We start from the raw sequence: 20,794 nt of genomic DNA, 5'->3' as shown, positions 1-20,794 counted from the left end.
TGGCTGCACACAGCAGCAAGGACTGCACCACTCCTCCGGATTTGAAGGCACATAGTTATACTGCATGTAATCCTTCTTCAGCATTGCCAGATGTTTTTTTTAAAAATCCCTTTTCCTGCTCTTTGCCTCTTAATTTTGCTGGGAAGCATTCTGTAGCATAACTTATTTTAAATGTGGTCAGAAGCCACTGAAATTTCCTATGGAGAAACTGGGACAGGAAAGGGGAGGCACTATGCCATACACACAAATTACAGTCCTTCTCTTCCAGCACCATCTCTCCTGGGCTGAAACTCCTCTGAGAAATGAAGGAAAACCATGAAATAGTCAGAAATGTAATAATCTGTTCAAGAATGAGTCTTTCTAGCTGCCATTACTTGGCGGGGGCTTATGCCCTAAAGCTCGAAGCTTTGTTGAGGTGCATGTGCAAAGAGCTGGAGAAAAAGGAGGTTCATTTTTACAACTAGGCAGAGTGAGCACTGTCATCGTGTCTGGCCAAAGAGTCCCAATAATATTGAAAGGCGTTATTATTAGTGAATCACTGAGCACTTCACTGTCAGCCTGCTGTGAAGCTTCTGAAATTAGGAGATGGAAATCCATAGGAGATGGATTTCCACTGCTGTGTGATGGGTATCTGCCTTTCCCAGCGTGTTGCTCTCTGCCTGCTCTCCTTTCTGCTTGCTGCCTTTCTCTAGGCAGAGCAGGCACATTTCTCCACACCTTCTCCTTGTGCCTCACTCATGCTCCGCAACCTTTTTTCTTTACAGTGTCCTCTGTGTTTTTTCTAGTTTGTACCAGACCCATCTCCTTTTTGAAATGCACACTTTCTCCCTTTCCTTGAGCTAAACCCTGAGGAATAAAGGAACATCTAATGTGATGGTGCAGTGTTGTAACAGCTGAGGAGACGTGAACAGTGTAAATGATCGAAGATGAAAGGGGAAGAGAAGCAGTTGGCCTTATTTTCGTCCTTTCATCATGACTGTATATAGCATCTTTGACTTTGTGTTTTCCTTGGAAATTACGCAGAGAAATGTTGATGGCATGAATGAAGTTACAGTTCCTGTGTAAAGCAGGAGCTACAGGAGATAAAATTAATGCTTCCTGCATCAAGCATTTGGCTGGAAGGTTGGTGATTCACAATTACCTTTGGGTTGTTGTTTTTTTTTTAAATCCTAAGGAGATGTAAGCACAAGGCATGCTCTAAGTAGAAACCATCGTAACGCAAGAATAATGCAACTCCCTGTGTCTTCAGACGTGGTCAATATGCTGTTCGTTGCAGGTTGCCATAGAGATGCAATATTATTTTCTTAGCTTGGTGATGTGCACTGAATTCTAATACATTTATAGGACTGGTATAAGTTAATATAAGTCTTTATGGTTCAAGAAAAGCTTTTCTTGCTCATCCTTCAAATAACATTTGAAATCAAGTGTTTGTCTAATGCACAGATTCCTCCGGTTTGACAAAAGTATGGTGACAGAATAACATTATTATGTCTATGCAACGGTGTTTGAATGTTCTGACACACATTTTGACTTTGCTTATGAAAGATGCAGTTGCACAGAGGTGCACTGGCCTCACTAAAATGGGAAGTGAGGGGAAAGGAGGAATGAGAGCAATGGAGAAAACAAACCTGTAGCTTCCCAGGTGAAAAGTGTTTTCAGTTCCTTCCACGTGGCCTGAGACTACATATGGTCAACTGTGTTCCAAAAGCTCATTTAAAATATTCAGTTATTGGTATGAGTCTCAGCACTCCTTGTCAGGTGTCTTGGGTGCCAGCTTTGAAACTGCTCCCTGAAATTATGAGCTAGAGGCAATAAAACCTGCTGCTGCTGGAGCGGAGGGTCCATGAGCAGTTGCAGTGGTCTGACATCGTAGCCAGTGGTGACGAGGCTAGATGCAAAACCCCAGCGTGGCTGCAGATGTCGAGCTCCCTACTCTCACCTCAATAAATAAGGAAGGAAGGAAATGTCTGTGGGCTGTCAGAGCCAGAGCTGTGATTTAGATGTATTTCTGGTGACAAAACTGAGTGAGAGGAATGTGCAGAAAGCTCAGGCTGCTGGAGGAGCATCTCTGTGGTCTGGTTTTGTTTGGTGGGCAAGGTATGTTTTGTTTACTGAAATAAAGCACACTGGCTGAACATGAAGAAGCTATAGATATCTGTTGCTGAAACAATGACTTACCCATCCACTCCTCCCTTGTCTTTCTCACAGAAGTTCTCCAGATCATTTTGGACCACAAACACGACGATTACCTGTGCAGGTGCTTGTGACAGCAGACCTTGAGGTAAGCAGTATTAAATACTGATATTTGATTTGTTGAGTGATTAGAAGAGGTACAAAAATGAATTTTTAGACAACATTGCAGTCACAGCTACAGCCTGAACTGCTGAAACATTCCTTGGCGAGAAAAATCTGTACATCACCCAGCAAGTCTTTGCCCAGAAAACCATCAGTATGAGGTTGTTGGCCTGTTTTCTATGTTTTCCAGGGGTGGAGGATGCTGCAGGGAAAGAGGTGCTGAGCCTTCTCACTGGGCAAATGGTTGGTGGGACCCCTCACCTGGCAGCCTGTCACATTGGCACTCGAGCACTCATGTGTCCCATCCAGAGGCCAGTCTGCCATGTGGAGTCTGTGCCTGCTGCCCAGGCAGTGCCACACCACAGCACTGCGGCTGCCACAGGCTGGGGAGCCCCGATGCCCATGTACCTGCCTGTGTACTTGCTCCCTCCTGTGCACCCAGGGATGGGGAGGACAGCTGAGTGCAAGCAAGGAGCCCAAACCCAACCGCCCTGTGCAGCCCACAGCCACACACAAAACCTTCTGCTCCTGCCCATTGCCAAGGGGCAGCCCCGTCTGTGAGGCCAGGGCATCACCTGTGGGAGGGATGATGTGCTGCTGGCCAGGCAGCCCCATTTCCAGAGAGAGATGTGCCAGCACTTGTGCCAGTAGTAATCTGAATTCTCCTATTGGAGTGTGTGAAGTGGGTGGCCGCTGGCATCTCTGAATGACTAATGCACCAGAGGAAGGCTAGTGCGTGCCGGTGTTTATAAGGCAACCAAATGGCTCCGTCTGAGCCTTCCTTGAAAACCTGCCATGGCTGACCTATTTACTTTAAGGGCAATGTTAAGGAGTGAGGTTGCAGAAGGAGATGTTTTGGTGAACTCCAGGTTTATAATTTGAAAAAATGGCATGCCCTAGCTAAGCACCATCTACCCTCTGAAATCCAGCTGTTACACTTTCCAGAAGGTGTCCCCTGGGGCAATGATTTTAAGTTTTGCAAGTCTAGCCTCTAGCTGCTCCCTCCAATTGCCACATTTCCTTGAGAAAAACCTGCTTGTGGCTGCTGCCAGGGGCCAGGGGAGCCACCTGCCCTTGCTGCCAGCGCTGACCTTTCCAGCAGCTCTAAGCTGGCTCAGGAACCACTTGTTCTTGATCCAGGGTGGGTGGCTCAAAGGACATGATATCTCCTACCACCCCCTATCTGGGATTTGCACAAGCTGCCCCTGAGACTCTCCTGGGGACCCCACACGAGTGCCCTCACCCTTTCCGTGGTGCCCAGCTCAGCAGCTCTCACTCCAGTTGTCTCCCACTGGCTCAGAGCTGCTGGGGATGAGGGATACAGGAGAGGGAAGGGCAGTGGTGCTGCAAGGTGCTGTGTGAGGAACCCTGCACTCAGCAGCACCCTCATGGTGGGGGGATCCCCTGGGAACTCCTGGAGGTCCCATACCGCCAATGTCCTGGTGTTTTGGGCAATGCTACTCTGTAATCCTGTTCACACGAGTGTTTGACATGCCATAGCAGTGTGCCTTCTTTCCCTTTCACGTGGCCAAGCCAATGGTGCCCGGAGCTCTGGGTGCTGGGGCTGGCTGGGACAACTACAAAAAGTGCAGCTGAGGACTGCATTCTGGATGGAGGCTCTGCATTGCAGGGGTAGATTTACCCCAAGTTAGGAAAGCCTGTGCTCCCCTTCTGACCATTTTGAGAGCAGTCCATGGACAGAGGATGTTTTGGCAGTGCTGTCTCTTTCATCAGCAGCAGGTGTATCAGGACTCTTAACGTGCGAGAGCCAAACACAGCCATAATATGAAGGTGAAGCGCCCCGCTGGTGGGGATGCTGCCACACTGCGCACTGGCGAGCAGGCGGTGTACCACCCTGAGCCAAGCTAGCAAAGCGCCTGCAGCCCTTTCAGCCCTGCAGCAAAGCAGCACCTCCACATGCCGGTAACATCTGGGCAAGTGTCGGATCTGGAGTTCAGGGCCCATCGTTCAAATACTTTCCTAACCTCATGCTCTAAGCAGTTTTTATTGTGTGTATTTGGAATAAGATAGAAAACCTAGATACAGCCCAGCACGGCAGATCTGGGGGTTCCTGTATGTGGCTAATTAATGCCTCTGCCATGGAGCTCGGTGCCCTGCATGATTTGTGAAGACTGGGAGCGTCCTACATCACACCGTGCCACAACTGGCTATTGCTGCAGGCTGACCACAGGCTTTGAGTGCTTTGCCTTGCTCTTAATTATCTCTGCCAAGTCACCTGTGTCATGTGTGTCAGATGGCAAGTGAAAGTGGCAATCAGTGTTCGGTGGCACTTGTGTGACACAGGACATTGTTGTGAGGGGGTTTCCTTCTTCCATGATGCAAGTGCAGGATGCTGAGCAACCATTTCCTCTGAAAGTGAGCTTAAGATGCTCGGAATATTGCAGGATACTTTTTTTAAATCTGAATAATTGATTTAATAATTACCTGGTAACTATTTGATTTAATATTGAATGACTGATTGCATCAGAACTGGACCATGCTGGCTGTTGTACAACTGCCCTGGTATGAGCCAGGCCATTCCATGCAGGCTAAAGGCAGCCTGGCCAAAAAGAGGAGAAAATAAGTGTGTTTTATTCAAGGTCACACAAATGTTTTGGGAATGATATGTCCCTCTTATGTGTCCAAACCTAGTGTTCTCTTCCCCGAGTCAAACTTTCTGACAGTTGAGCACAGTCCATGTCCTTATCTGGGGTCTGGAACACACATATGATGAAAAGAAAATCTCTAGCCTGATCTGCAATGAAAAGTCAGTGGATAAATTGTTTTTTTTTTAAATAATATCTGTGGTTTTGGTCATGAGAGCATTATTTCACTATATTAGAACTGTTGTCATTCGATTAAGTGCTTATATACCAACTTACAATTTTCCTGGTATCCTAAATGGTTAAAAGATTGGGCTTAGTCTAGACTGTAAGTATAGATGTGATAGGCTTCCTGTTTCTTTAAAAAGCTTTAATTTGTATCAGCTCATTTGACTTCCTTTATAGATAATATCAGCCCACTACTTTTTACATAGGGAGTGAAATATTGGCAGTGCCTGGACACTAGTACTACTTCATATTGGATTGCAGAATTTGTTTACATTTTCTCTTGTGAAACCATCTGCTGAGTGGATTCTTGATCTTTTTCTGGTAGTAATCTAATCCAAATGGATGGGGGCTTCACAAATATGAAACCCCAAGGTGATGGATGGCACGTCTTTACTACAGGGAGTTAAATTCAATTGTACTCCAAAGCGTTACTAAAGCTGAAGTATTCTGGGAATGCAAACTCAGGCTTATAAGCCCCACTTCGATCTAGCAATGTATTTTTCTTCTTTGTAATGCGCATTTGAAGTAGCTGTACTTTCCCCTCCTGGACCCTGTGAAACATCCAGAGGCAGTGAGTGAGCACAAGGCACGTTGCTTCTGAGGAGCTTTACTATGGGAAGAGGTCCCTGATGAAGGACACCCCATGGGTAGGAGCATTCCTTCTTGGGTGCATATTTTGGGACCAATTTGAATTTATTTCTCAATTTTAATTTTATTTTTCAAATGAGCCTTGCTTTGGGACTCTTCTCTCACTGTGCCAAGTGCCCTCACTTCTCGCTGTCTCTGTGCTCAGTACCCAGCAGTGGGCTCTGAAAGCCCAGAGCAGGTTTCTTCGCCGGACTGTTTCACGGTGGATCGCTGTTGTACAATATGTGCTAAAGGCTGGGTTCTGTGCCAGGTGCTGGGGGCCGCAGCTTGCCCCTGCCTGCTGTGTAGCGGGGTTAGCAGAGCCCAGCAAAGTTTGCACTGCTGGGAGCTTGCTGCGGGCTGCGGGGATGACTAACAGAGGCTTAGGTCTGATTTCTTAAGCTGGCTTAGCAGCATTCACTTCAGTCTCCAGTGCGTGTCAATAAAATCAGTCAGGCCTTGTATCTGACCTACATCTGTGTGACTGCTGCGGAACTGGTACCCGCTTGCACCAAATGAGGGCTTGCACTGCCGCATCCACCGGAGAGCTCCAAGATCAGCTGAGAAGCCCAAGGACTTGGCACTTTGGTTGCTTGTGGGTAGGATACAGATGGCTTAAATCCTAGCATAGCTGAGACTTGGCATGCCAGCTGCGGAGAGTGATCTCACCTCCTGCTCTCACAGTCTGTTCCCTCCACAAACCCTTCCCTGAGGCATCCTTGGGTCCCCAGGGTGCACACCTGAAGATGTCCGTGCTGACCCAGGAGTTCCCATGCTGGGGAGATGGGCACCTCTCCCACCTGAGGTTTTGTTCCTGTTTGGGTAGGTGTTTGTACCTGTTGGGTAGGTGGCAGCTGAGTGCTGGTTAAGCCCGCTGGGGAAAACCAGATGAAGTTAAACACATCTGTCATTTGCCGGTGGATTCAATGGGTAGAGCAACAGCCCAGGGAACAGAAAGCCTGGGTTTTACATTCAGAAGTCTTAATAAGGCACAAAGCCTTGCCAGTAGGTAAGTGGGATAAAATCTCTGTAATTGCATTCCTCCTTGTAGATCCAGCCACACATATACTGCACAAGAGTAACCTGCTGCAGTCCTAGGGCAAAACTGACAAATTCATATCAGTAATCTCTGCGGCTGTTTAGAAACACACCTAAACGCTGGCTTGACCTGCGGGTTCACAACCTGAACCAGAGAGCAGCATAGCTGGGACTACCGTGTGGTTGTTAAAGTTGTCTAACATTTTCCATTAAACCATCATAGTTTCTCTTTCTTTTGACTTTGCCCATATTCAACTGTTGTGGCCAGCATTTTGCATACCAGGTGTCTTAGTCAGGCTGAGGAAATCTGGAAAATTTCAGACAAAAGGATGTGTTCATTTGCAAGGATGAGGTAAGAGGAGCATTCAGGTGAGATGTCCATCTGAGAAACGCTGGAAGGTCTTTCTCTGAGTGGTTCCTAGGTCCTCGATCTGGGAGCAGGGTTTCCATCTCTGCCATCCCACCATGTGTCAGGGAGCAGCTTTCTGCCTGTCCCAGGACAAGGACTCACATGAAGGCAAGTCTGGGTACACACTCCCATTCCAGCAGCTGAAGCAGCTGGGATTTCCCAAGTGTGTTGGACACCTGCCTAACTCTGAGGCTGGGCAGTGATCAAGTATGTGCTGCCTTGGGCACCCCAGTGCCCTGAAATGAAGGAGGAGAAGCTGCCTTTCCCTGCCCTTCCTAGCCACGATGCAGTGCCAGAGGAAGGCGCTGATCCTGGAGGAGGTGCAGGAGATGGCAAGCAGGGGGTCAGACCAGTACACTGATTTTTCTTCTAGGACGTCCAGAAAAAACACTACTGCTCCTCATCCTGTCCTTCACACCCAAGCCAGCGTGCGCTGTACCCTCCAAAGGAGAGAACAGAAGGTACAGATACTGAGCCGAGTTGTTACTCCCTGGTTCTGCCCCAGCAGCAGCAGCAGACCCACGTCCTGTTTCGCTCCTCACTCACCCCTGCCTTCCCGCTTCCTTGTGTGCTGGGCGAGGGAAGTAACTGCATCCAGGTGACAGGAAGGTGTCAGCTTTGAGTCTTCAGGTACCAGGGAGCACCCAGCCACTTTCACACCTCCTTTTGCCCACCCGCGTTGCGAACAGGCCATCACCAGTGCACTGGATCTGCAGTTACTCTGCTTGATGTGGGCAATTACCCACAGCAGTGCCAGGGTGTGAGGGTGAGTAGGAGAGATGTATTTCCTAATGTAGATTAAAAATGTCATTATCAAATCAGACTGGAAAGTCTGCCAGCACAGATAGCAGTTTAGCGATTTGGAAAATTTCAGCCAAAAGGATGTGTTCATTTGCAGGGATGAGGTAAGAGGAGCATTCAAGTGAGATGTCCATCTGAGAAACGCTGCAAGGTCCAGCCTTGCTCATCCACGCATTTCTAATTTATCCAATTATTGTATTAAAGGCAGTGAGGAAGGGCAATAGCCTCTTTTGTACCTGCTTCTAAGAGTGAATGCCAGAAGAGAGAGAGAGAGAGAGAGAGAGAGAGGGGGGGGGGGGGGGTTTATTATTTCTTTTTTTCTCCCGTTTCCCTATGACTATATCCCAGCTGCAGTTTTGTGTGGTGGGGTTTGGAAAACTTCGGTACTGCATCCAACCAGAAACAAATGTAGATATGGCTGTGGCAGTTACGGGTTGTCATCAAGGCATCTACCCAAATGCCCACCACCAGAAAGTGGCAAAGATGCAGATTGTGTCAGGGGATACTGGGAAGATGCCGCACTGAAGACAGATGTCTTCTTTCTCTGCGTAGACACAAGAGCTCTGAATGCACTACTGATTCCTTCTACTGTCCCTAAGGGTGCTGAATAGTGCATTAAACCCAGCAAGGGAAAAAACAGGCCTTTTTTTCCCCAGAAGGAGGGATCATTAGAGTGCTTGAGGGCTTGTTCTCAGGGCTGTGCATGTTCTCACCTTTGTTTCTTTTTGATCACTTGTCAGCTTCCTAGGCTGCATGCTCAGTCCAGCCTTGCTCATCCACGCATTCCTAATTTATCCAATTATTGTATTAGAGGCAGTGAGGAAGGGCAATAGTCTCTTTTGTACCTGCTTCTAAGAGCGAATGCCAGAGGAGAGAGAGCGAGAGTACCTGTGGCTAGCAAAAGGAAACAAAATGGACAAGTGCTGTTGCACAGTTAATGTAGGTTGTTTGCAACATTCTCTAAAGCTGTATGGTAAATTACAGAATAGGCTGTGTAGGGTAAGAGCAGGAAGAGGTTCCTGCTGGAAAGGCTATGTTTAGGGGAAATAAGTTGTATTAATTAAAATGTGTTCATAATGTTTTGTTTTCTTTTCTTTTTTCTTTTTGGCTGAGTTGCTTACACTTTCTAAGCTGTTTCTACTCAATCAAGTCCTTATTTTCAGAGGGATCCTGGAGATTTCCTGGTACAACCCTGCCATTTCTTCTTGTGCTGACCAGACTTTAGAGCTAAGGCATTGCCCCCCATGTCCCACTGTAACATCCACCTGCCTCAGCGCTCACTTGCTCTTTGCATTGTCATCATCCTTGGCTTTGGGTCAAAAAGCTGTTAGGGGATGGTAAAAAATAAAGATCTTCAGTTCCTTAATGGCACTTTAATAGCAGTACCCATCACCAGAACTAAGCTTACTTCCCAAACACAACGTAGCTGCTGTGTACTGGCTGTGCTGTTGGCGGACTGCTGGAGTGTCATGCAGCATTGACACTGGAACTGAAGCTATCATAGCAACCTTTGCTTATAATCGATTTCTGAAATGTTTCCCTTTTGGGTCTCAGAGCCCAGTTCTCAGCCCAGCTGTGCTATGAGCAGTGCCTGCCTGGGACAGCAGGAGGTTTCAATCCCCACCACGTTCACATAATGACAAAAGAAACCTGAGGGGGTGCAAAGTAAGAAACCCAGATGCTGCTGCTCCTTCCTAAGGCTTTCTCCTGGTCCTGCTTCTGCCTTGTTCTTCTCCACCACCGCCCTTGTGGTGGCCAAGCCCTGCAGCTGAGATGCCCCTGTTCCTCCCCTGGTGCCTTCTGAGGACGTAACCCAGTGTCCCCGGTGTGCTGCTGGGCCACCACAGAGGCTGCAGCTCGGGGCTGAGGTGTGACCAAAGCTTCTGTGAAGCTGTGCACTGCTCCCCCGATGCCCACCACAGCAGCGCCTTAACGGATTGGCAAAATCCAGCTCCTCTCGTGCACTTTCCTCAGGGCTGGGACCTTTTCTGTTAGTAGCCGATGACTGGAAGACGTAAGTAACACATCCAGGGCTCTGCTGGCTTCCCAGCTCAGGTCACAGGTTTTTTACACTGCTCTCTTTTGACCCCAAAGATGTTTTTACAAGTCTTATAGATTGGGGAGTTATGGCTGGGGAGCTGGAATAGGTCCTCTGTGATTTCTGCCACCAGTAGGACTGAAAGCCTTTCTGGAAACATGTTACAGACAAAGGCTGGCTAGGTGAGATGTCCAGATCTTAAAAAGATGTAAGACACAAGTCCTGGTGGGATTTTCCAGGGAACCTTTGTAAGAACTCTTACTTGGCATACCCCAGTGCTTGTGTCTGCAGAGGGAGCATCCTTGGGGTGACGGAGGGACAGCATGGGGAGATGGAGCATTTGCTTGTTTGCAGTACAGAGGAAGTGTAACCTGTGGTGTGATGTAAATGAGCAGGCAAAGGGGAAGATGCCCTTTTGTTTCCATTCTTCCAGCTGCCTGCAGTCAGTACCTTTCATTTCCATCTTACGGACTGCTCACCCCTATCTCAAAAGAAATTGAAAGCCTATAATTGAAGAGCTGGTTGCTAGCTAGGTGAAGTCTTTATGCCTGTCAACTCAGAAGCAATAACTCAGCTTAAAAAACTAAACCTGCAATGCTCTGGGGCAAATGATATGCTTAAAAAAACATATATTGTTTTAGGAAGAATTTTTTAATAACATGGATTTAGACATAATGTAGAAGATGATCTGATTCGTGGGTGACAGTGAGAATTTGCAGCTGTAGGAATGAAATCCCGCAGACCAAAAAAGATACTTGCAAAAAATGTAATCTGAAGCAAGGATGTGTATAAGGAGGCCGGGTGAAGGCTGGGATGAAAATCAGATTTCATGTTTGATGACATCTTTAGACTTCTATCTTTTTCAGGGCAGAAGAGACTAATGAGTGCAATAGCAACTGGTAGTTCTCTCCTGGCCATTTTAAATTATTGTCAGGCTCTGATGCTCTTAAATGAGATTTATTACCTCTCCCAGAGTAATGTACAATGAATCCTCTGCTGAGGCTTTATGTGTCTGTAGCCTTCAGTGGAATATTTCTTCAGTTACACGGTCATCAAATTGTTAATAGAGACAAAATGCTACCCAGTCAAAAGCAAACATTTTAAACCAGCTCAGCTATTGTTGAAAGATTTATTTGAAAACATGTAATTTATCAGTTAGGGGACTCTTTTGATTTGGACAATTTAGCATGCACAGTGTGGGTCCTGATTCAGCAGGAAAATCGGTATCAGGATCTCATTTTGGAAAATAGAACAGGTGAAACAGTGGTCTTCATTTTTAAGCAGAAATTGCAAATACAGTAGAGGTTAACGTGACCAAGTACTGGACGCTGCTCTAAACATAATGAATTTGGGATAAAGATGTATCTCGTCAGAGCTTTGGGATATGTTGAGAGAATGATGTTGTTGGTCCAAGACTTGCCAAATACTTTCCAGACAAATGTTGAAATCCTCAAGGGCCCTGTTAAACTCTTATAATTTCAAACACTAAAGTTGCATATTGCAGAGTTGAAGGTGCTTTCAATCTGATAAATACCAGATTTCTGGCTTTCTTTGATCTAAAAATAGCCTGGCTGGGGCCCCCAGCACCCTTCACAGTACTGCTGTATCTCCCCACAGCAACTTGTGCTGGGAGGGGGAAGATGCGCAGCCGTGCTGGGGGAGAGAGGACCCCTCTTCCTGCCCAGCAAGCGGACAGCAGCAACTTCCAGCTCAGCCCTTCTCCTCTCCACGGGGAAATCCAGCACCAGATTTAGGTCACGTCAGTGGTTGGTGTCAGAATGTGCTTTTTGTGGTATTGCAAGATCCCAGCTGTGCACTGTGAACAGTCATTCCTGAGACCTAAGGTTGGAAGAGAAATATAGAAAGTTTTCTGAAATGGTTTTCTGATGAGGATAGGGCTGAGGATGGTCTTTCTCACCAGGAGGCTCCCTGAACATCCCCCATGGGAGTGCCCAGGTCCCAGCCAGGCTGTGCAACCACCAGCAGCATGTCCGACAGACATCACTCTGTCTTCTTCGGGGCTATGGGGAACAGGAACAAGCAGAAGGTAACACAGGACGTGAGAAATACTTTTCATGGATGCCTGGAGTCAAACCAAGGTCTCCTACTGTATTTCAGCGCCGTGCCATTAGGAACCCAGCATGTGCAACCTGTAGCATTTGCCAAGTGATGTACATATTGATTTGTGAGGAAGACAGCTTCTAGACTAGGCTGGATTGGACATGATGCTGAAACCTTGCTCCATTGATTTATCTTTGCAAGCTAGAAAATATCAGAGAACTTTCTTAATGATTTTTTTGGTTGCTACATGTCTTGAGACAGATCTGTTGGTCCCAGTAACAAACCAGGTCACAGATCCTGTAACCTCACAGGGGCTGGTCCACAAGCCCTGCATTTTTTTTGCTGTAGGTAAAAATCTTGAATTTATTTCCATTATAAGTTAGGTTCTGACAAGGAGATTTCTATGGCCATCAAGTCATCCTATGGATGTTATTTTTTTCAACATATCTCATTTTGTTCTCAGATCACATAAAATTGTTGATGATGATGGAACTTTGCATTAAAGCAATTTGCAAAGGACACCATTCTAGCTGTGAGTCAGCATGTGGGTGCCAGGGCATTTATTTCTGATGCTATCCTACTGTGAGAGACTGGTGCTTGGGCCTGTATTTTCCAACATCTGTGAACGTTTCCCTTGACATCTTCAATAAGTGGACCAGATCATTGTGTAGACTTAGGAAGAGGAAATCTGTACGAAGTAATTTCCCTCCAGCACTGCTGCAGAAGGATCCTTCCTACTTGTGTCCACTTCACTCAAAGCACAGACAAGAGAACACTTCCTTAGTGTTCCTTAGACGGCAGCTGCTAATGCTGAAATTAAAAAAACAAACAAACAAACAAAAGGGATACATTCCTGTTCTATTTGTTAAATTGGTATATATGTTATGGCAGCAACCTGTTTTGGGGTGCATGCCCTTGGTTGAATGGCACAGTACACCACCAGTGCTCTTTCCTCTCTTTCCTCCCTGTGAAGCCCTCAAAGGTTTTAACTGCAGATGCCACTAATACTTTTTTCTCTAGTCAAGTGTTCTTATTAATTCTGGCAATATTTCTGACAAGACACACATGCAAGCAGGTAAATTTGCTTCGTGTGTTTCTGCTATGCATTTCAGCCCTGCTAGATGCTTGACAGTTGTATATGTACGGCAGTATGGTCTCCCTGGCTCTGTCCTAAATATGAGCCTGGCACCGTGTCTCACTCACATCCAAACAGTTGCTCTTGGAACCAGGATTTTCTCCAGTTGAGATGTTTATATGGTGCTCATCATTATGGTATGCTAAGTGCTCATTTTCAACAAAATTTATTTTCATATCATAACTTCGATTTTTTAGGATACAATGCTTGGAACAGATATCCAGATTATTTATTTTTTGTGTGATATCTTTGTGTTCCCTCAGTTTATTAAATATATTAATTGCTGTTATTATTGAATCATCTTTGCTCTTAAGCTTTGTTTGTCTTTTAAAAAGAGCAAACACATTGTCTTCAAGCATTAACTAAATGTGAAACATTTTGCCCCAAAGATTTGCGAGCATCACAAATTAGGATTAAATAGAATCAGAGTTCTACATCAAAAACTGTTAAGCACCATAAATACCATTAATGCTATATACCACCTGCTTTTGGCTAAGGATTCTAATAACACAGAGAAGCTGTGTGCTGCTGGGGCTGCCTGGCCGGGGCCAGTCACGTTCCTGTGCCCGACTCTCCTGGCAGAGCTGAATCTGTGCTGTCGCTGAGTCATCCGGTCCACAGCAGCTGAGGTCTATAGGATCTGTTTGCACTTTGAATTAAAATGTTAACAACCTGCTTTGCCTTATGTGAACACCCATAGCGGGAGCAAGCTTCTGCATGATCCACCAGCGTGCAGGTCCTGCCGAGCAGGGCATCTATAGACTGCCTTCTCATGAATGTTATTTAACTCATTTACTGTGTTTGGAGGGATATAGGAGTCTTGATGGGAGACATATGAGACCCCTCATCATTTCTGTTTGACTTGTTGCATTAGCAAAAAGCTGCAGCAGTTATCTCCAGGCTGAGACGATTGACTAGAAGTGATTTTTCACTAGGTGACATTTGCAATAATTACATGGTGCTTTGCTTGCTCAAGAGGAATTAATCAGCACGACCTTCAAAAGGCTCAGCGGAAAGTGGCTCTTGTAAAAACAATTATTTGAACCTCCTACTACAACTGCTCCTGGTATAGCTAGGAAATGAGAGGAGCGTACGGTGCATACAGTAACTGCTGCTGGCTGCTGAGAAGACAAGCCCAGCCAGGTGGGAGAAGCAGTAAACTCGAGGGAAATCAGATTTCCTTCTGAAATCCTGCCTATTCTCAAGATTTCTCAAGATCTGCTCCTCTCTGCCAGGCTGCAGGTTGTGGAAGAATCAAAACAAGTGGATGGGGGGTTAGATCTATTCCACAGCCTGTAGCAGGGCTGTGGGTCTGACCACCCTGTTCCAGTCTCTGGAAAAGTCTTCTGGGCACCACCTTATCCCAGATTTTACAGCAGCATGTGAGACAAGCAATTACCTCACATGCTTTCTGCCCTGAGGACAGGACTTTCCCCGTAGTCCACTCATGCTGTGGCCCTGACGAATGACCAGTTTGTACTACAGTGAAAGTGGGGAGCTTCCTGGGGGAGCTAGGGGTGGGGCCAGCATCCCCCATCATGTCCTGGGACATAGCCTAGTCACTTGGGTGCAGCATCCCTGCTCCATCCTGCAGTAACATGTTGGACTCCCTGCGTTTCCTCCCTTCTTCCACCCCAGTGACCCTGAGGGGTGTTTTAGCCCCTGAGTGCTGTGGAGCAGCCAAGGTTTCCAGCGAGTGGAAGGGCTGGGGTGGGAGGAGGGCTCCTGGGAGCTCTCCTGAAGCCTGGTGCAGCACAGGGCCCCCCTGCCACCCCCGCCAGGTCAGCCATCAGTTTTTGCAGCACATTACTTTCCTACACTTTGGTGCACCATCGAAAGCTTTGCCTTGCAGGGTGATTGCTACATGACTGCTTTCCTACAGCTGCCTGCTGTGAGGGTTATGCTTTGTGATGCTGGCCATGAAGCTTCGCTCCATCAGACCTACAGACCCAGGATGAAGCCCCAAGGGTGTCTCCTCTCCTTGTGCTCATGGTGGTCCCGGCTGAAAATCAAGCTGGGGTTGTCTGTCAGGGTGCCAGCTTTCCAGGTCACTTCATTAGGATTTCAACAGGGCTTTGGCTGCTTAAACACCCTGTTAAGAAAGAAAGGGTCCTACATGACTTTTAACCCTGTCTGCTTATCCTGACCACTGTCCCAATGCCTGGTGTAAAAGCATCCCCATGCCAGGTACCTCTCTCCTGTAATGCCTGCTGATGGATGGAGATGTTGGTCCGCGAGTGCTGGGTCTGAAGACACCTGCTTCAAACCCAGCCGAGCCGCCGCACATCCCAGCCCAGGTTTCAATTTTCTGAACCCAGACCTTTTTAAAATAGGGTAATGCCATCTGAAAATAGCAGCCTATGGCTAACTGATTTATTGAACAGCCTAGCAGAAACAGCTAGCAACAGTTACCCAATATAAATAATTTTTTAGACATCCCCACACCCACCTTCTTGCTTTCAAGCTGAAACCAGCCTGGAATATTTAAAATGAGAAATTTTTTTTTCAGTGAAATTATGCTTATGCTCTTTTAATTAAAAAAAAAAAACAAAAAAACAGACTTTAGACAAACAAATACATAAAGAATCATTCTTAAGCTGAAAGAAAGCTGGGAAAATGACTCATTTTGGGTGATCCTGAAAAGGAAGCCAGAAGTCCTGTCTCTTGTTCCAGCCAGTAAAACTTGCTGCCTCATCAGAGAAATTTAATTAGCTTTTATTTTAAGAAGGGGTTGTAGATGTGTTATGTGAGCATGGCACCAGGGCAGTCTGCTGCTGTCCAGGACCCCCTGGCCCCCCAGGTTGTGTCTCAGCCTCTGCTTGCCAGAGGAGGTGCCGGGAAGACAGCCAGTGGCACAGCGTCTGGCAGGGAGGGGACATCATTTTGGTTTATCAGCTGTTTGAAAGAAAGCAGAGTGCTGCTTTGGGCCTGTCCTGGGCTTTACACATGCTGTGGAGATCCCTGGTGCTGGTGCAGGGCTGTGCGACGCAGCAAGAGCTGCCGCTTGGTCGCGGAGCCACTCTGGCACCTCGTTTTGCCAAACCTGGCCACATCACCAAGTCACCCCAGCTAAGGGCAGCTGACGGGTGCCAGGTTAGAAGTCTGGCTGAGGCACAGCATGATTTCTGCAGCACCCATCCCCACAGGCACCCTCCCCATCGGTAGGGCTGCTGGCTGCTGGAGAGCCAGCCGCTCAGGTAGGGGTTGAAGCCACGGTTCTGCCTCCTCTTGTCTTCTCAGCAGCACTGGAGGTCTCTCTGTTTAGCTCTTTAGAGAGCAGTGGCTGTCTTTCCTTATAGATGCCTTGTATGAAAGCTGGCTGTGCTCCAGTGGGAGTCCCCAAGCTGAGCCTGGGAAATGCCCTCTCTTCTGCCTGGGATATCCCCCCCTCTTCCTTGGGACTGTGCAGACTTTCTTTCACTGTAGGCTCTGTTTCAGTGAAAAGACCCCGAGGGCCTGAAGAGTTGCTTTTATCTGCCTTGCAGGTAATGCAAAGCCCGTGGAGGTGTCCCCCTGATGCTTGACGTCCCCGTTAGTAAGACAGGCTGCTGCCCATCATTTCCCCAGGAGCGCAGCCTTGTAAGGCAAAGGATGAGCTCTGCAAGCGTGCCAACGGTTGGAGTTAAACTCCCCGTACCTTCTGAACTGGAGCCCAACCATCTGCTGTACAACTGTGGATTGGTCCGAGAACTGCTGGTGACTCAGTGGAGGAAGCTGAGTATGGGCGGTCTATTTTTAGCTGTCAGTAAATGCACTAAAGTGGCTTACTGCTGAGTTGAAGACGGGATGGACAATCCCTGCTTGCCCTATTTAGGGAATAAATGTGAAATACTTACATCCATTTCTAGAACCTAAATTATAGGTGCTGCTGGGGAGAAGGGTGCTGGGGAGGAGAGATCTCTGGCCATCCCACTGCGTGGCTCAGGACAGGTTTGGCTTTGCTGCTGCTGCTGCTGCACAATCCAAAAGGCAGCCAGCACATTCGCAGAAGGAAAAGCGGAGGAGGAATGTGGGCACTCACCTGGAAGCGTGCTACAGCTACCTGGCAGTGCTCAAGTCTGCTCAGCCCTGCTTGGAAAGGATGCAAATAAGTGATGGGTAACAATGAGCCCAAAGGGACTGTTAAGCTTTTCTTTTATGAAGGGGAGTGGTAAGAAAAAAAATTATAAAACAGATTTGATATATTTATATATATCAAATAAAAAGTAATAAACATATAAAACTAATAATATATGTATACAATATATATATGTAAAAAACCTTCTGTTAACCTTGTATCAGAATACAAGAATATATTCCAGGATACTGAAAGTTTGTAGATTTGCAGCTAACAAAGATGTTTTAGTCAGCCAGCAGAGAATTAGCCTGCAGGTACAGCAAACATCAAGAGTACAGAAAGGGTGCAAGAAGGGTGAGCCGTTAATGTGTATGAAAGGACACACATGGAGATGTTAGTAAATTTTAACAAATCCCATTTCTGCCTGAAATGTCTTCTGTTACTGTTGACAATAACTCTGACTTTGATTGAAAAGGAGAAGAAAAAAGTAACTTTTCTTTGTATGTGGCCTCGCCTGTGCCACATTGGCACAGTTCCCTCTCTGGTCTTTGTTTTCAAGGCTTCCACACAACAGAAGAGCAAGAAGCCTTGCAGATGGGGTAAGAGCTGACATCCCATGGGAGGCTGTTGGCAGGGGTGAAGTGCTGTCCCCACAACTGCCATAAAGCTCTTCTGGGAAATGGGCTGGCCAGGGCTGTTGCTGGGTAAGATGACATGAAGGAGTGACCAGACCAGCACAGCAAGTGAGCCAGATGTTAAGGAGGGCAGCAAACAGGTCTTGGTAGGGCGCTGGCGTGAGGGTGGCTGGGGCTGAGCCGGGATCTTCCTTTACGAGGAGTTTGCCTGGTGGGAGCTTGGGTAGAAACTAGGCAAGACATTTGGGATTTTGTCTGTGGATTGTTGCTGCCGTTGCATCTGTTCTCTAAAAAGAGACTAAGAAAGCCTATTCCACCTCCATCTGTCAATGGCAGTGGGAAAGGCTGCTCTGCCGCAGGCACTGCTGCTCCTTAAAAGCTTCCAAATGCTCCTTCGCTGAGATGTTGTCAAGGTTTATTTCCTCGCGGCAGCTGTGGTCACAGAGCAGTGTGATGGGTTCACAGCGGTAGGAGGAAGAGTATCTGTACTGAAATGACTTCGGAACTGTAAAGCAATTCAGTACACATTTTAAAAAGTTGGTGGGGAATAGAAAGGAGGAGTGACCTCCTAAAATGGAAGAGGATAAACAGCCTCTTGGGTTTTACTCATTATTTTCTAAGCATTAGCAGTGATTAATGGAGATTTAGGGGCATCCATGCCGTGATTAATATTTGGAGGGGTAAGGGTGGTGTATTAATTTAAAAAATGGACTTTCTCTTTGGCACTGTTATGGGCCGGAGCTGCAGAGATGGCCTGTTGACTCTCTGAGACTGTTCACATACAGTCACTTGCAAATCAGTCACATGGGGTTTTGCCTAGCAGGTACTTGAGACCCATCCCTGCCGGCATCCTCGCAGGCACGGCAGCAGGAGCTTGGTCCTGCTGCCCTGCCTGCACCTGAAGCTGTGTCCGAAGGCAGCTGAGCTGGATCAGCCTCTTCCAACCCCATGTGGTCCTGCTGGGACTTGCACCGCTGACACTCAACGTGGCATCTGACTGCTGCTCATCCTCACCTGCCTTCCCCTCATCCCCTGTGTGGCTGGAGGAACAGGGCTTGTTTGCCTGCTTTGGCAGAGGAAGACACAGGAGGTATGGAGAAATAACACTGTGTGTTTTCCTTATTCTGTTATTGGTGTAAATCCTGGTGAGAAACCAAAGACTGAATGTTTAAAAGAGCTTTAAAAAAAGAGTTTAAAAGAATGTTTAATTACAGCCTACGTAGGTTTGGCGGCTGAATCACCTGACAATAATCTCTTTAAATTGCTGGGCCAGGATTGGAGTCACATCTCTAGGAACACCACATTATAAAAAATCAATATTAAAATTAGTATTCTTAAATTTTCTCTACAGAGTCTGTTTGGGATTGCTTTTCCTTGTGGTTAGCCTTTAATTGCTAGATGTTCCTCACAGAGAGCTGCAGCTTCTGCTTGCTCTGCACTTCCAAAGCACCAGCCCAAGGCTGGCGAGGCAAGGTACCAGCACCGAGAAATCTTGTGTTGCCATGAAACCCCATCTTTATAAAGCACTTATTCCTTCTTTTCAAAAGCAGGCTTGCAATCCTTTTCTTTCGGTGGCTGTATAAGACACTGTGCTGGTTGTGAGCTGCCGTGCCGAGCCTGGTGCTCCCTGCTGTGAGCGGCTGGAGGTGGCACTGCCAGTGCAGGCTCACAGCACCCAACAGCCGTGGCCATCTCAGAAGCATTGCTCCCTTCCCTCCTGTGCCTTTGGGGCGTTTGGGTCTCAAAGTGTACCAGGGCTGCTCTGCAGCAGACTCTTGATTTTTTTTTTCCCCAGTGGTTGCCCAAAACAGGATTGTTTGAATGTTTGCACTTTTAGGGGTTGATTTCAATCCTCAGCTCTGACTGCCTATGCTCATTATGCCTTGCTGAATCCAGAATTAGAAAGGTTTTTCTTTTCATTTTGCACTGGAAGAAATTGAACATTGGTAAGAGCAGTGATTCCTGTTGGTGGAGGTGGGGGAGATGCTGTCTCCTCTCCCGCTGCTGCTTCTCTCTTGGCTTCACTAGAGCTTCCATCTGTGCAAAATCAGAGAGAGGACTGTGAAACACCCTAGCACACAGAATGGAAATGTCTTCCTCTCTGGGACTTCAGTGGCTTTGGGTGGAAATCCTGGGTTGTTCCAGTGCTGGGCATTGCACAGCCCAGCCTTATCTGTCTTGATATTTCGGTTCCTGTCTGAGACCCAGCAAGATCATCACACGTCACATTACCCCTGAGACCGGCCTTTAGGTGTATTATTTTTTACTTTGAATCACTCGGATATATAATTTGACTCTTCTCTTGCATTTGTCATGGACTTGCATAGTCTGGGGTCTCTTGCACTGGGATCTTTTCACTGATGTTTTCCTCTGGCTTTAGTTTTGCACAGTTTTACTTATAAAATCTTTTGTGAAGCTATCTGCTACTGCAGGCAGCAATTCTTGTTTGTATGAAAGCTGCTTGCCACAGCGGAGAAATTCCCATTGGCTCTGAGCATACCTGTTTAGTATTAAAATATAGAGCTTGGCTATTTTTGGCACCTGCCTTGCAACGGTCTGCTGCAGAGAAGGGATCAGTTCTCTGACTGCTGCCTTTGTAGGCGATGTGCCCCTCTCTTAGACCTGGATGTTCTGTTGCAAAGCAGCTGCTTATGGATTTGTATTTTACTACTGCCACTTCCCCTCTGTCTTTAGAGATTTGTTTCCTTCTATAGCTCCGATGACCAGCATTTTATTTATTTTTCTTCTGTTATGTGGGAAAACACATTTTTGTTGATCTGACCACTTGCACTTTGAAATGTTTTGCCTTGTTTTCATTGTATTGTTATATCTTGGCTGAGCTGCTGTGGCTCATCAGCTTTAATTGG

This window comes from Falco naumanni, chromosome 3 (assembly GCF_017639655.2).
Source record: "Falco naumanni isolate bFalNau1 chromosome 3, bFalNau1.pat, whole genome shotgun sequence".
Taxonomy (NCBI): domain Eukaryota; kingdom Metazoa; phylum Chordata; class Aves; order Falconiformes; family Falconidae; genus Falco; species Falco naumanni.
The sequence above is the reverse complement of the archived record's forward strand: the minus strand, read 5'-3'. Positions refer to the sequence as shown.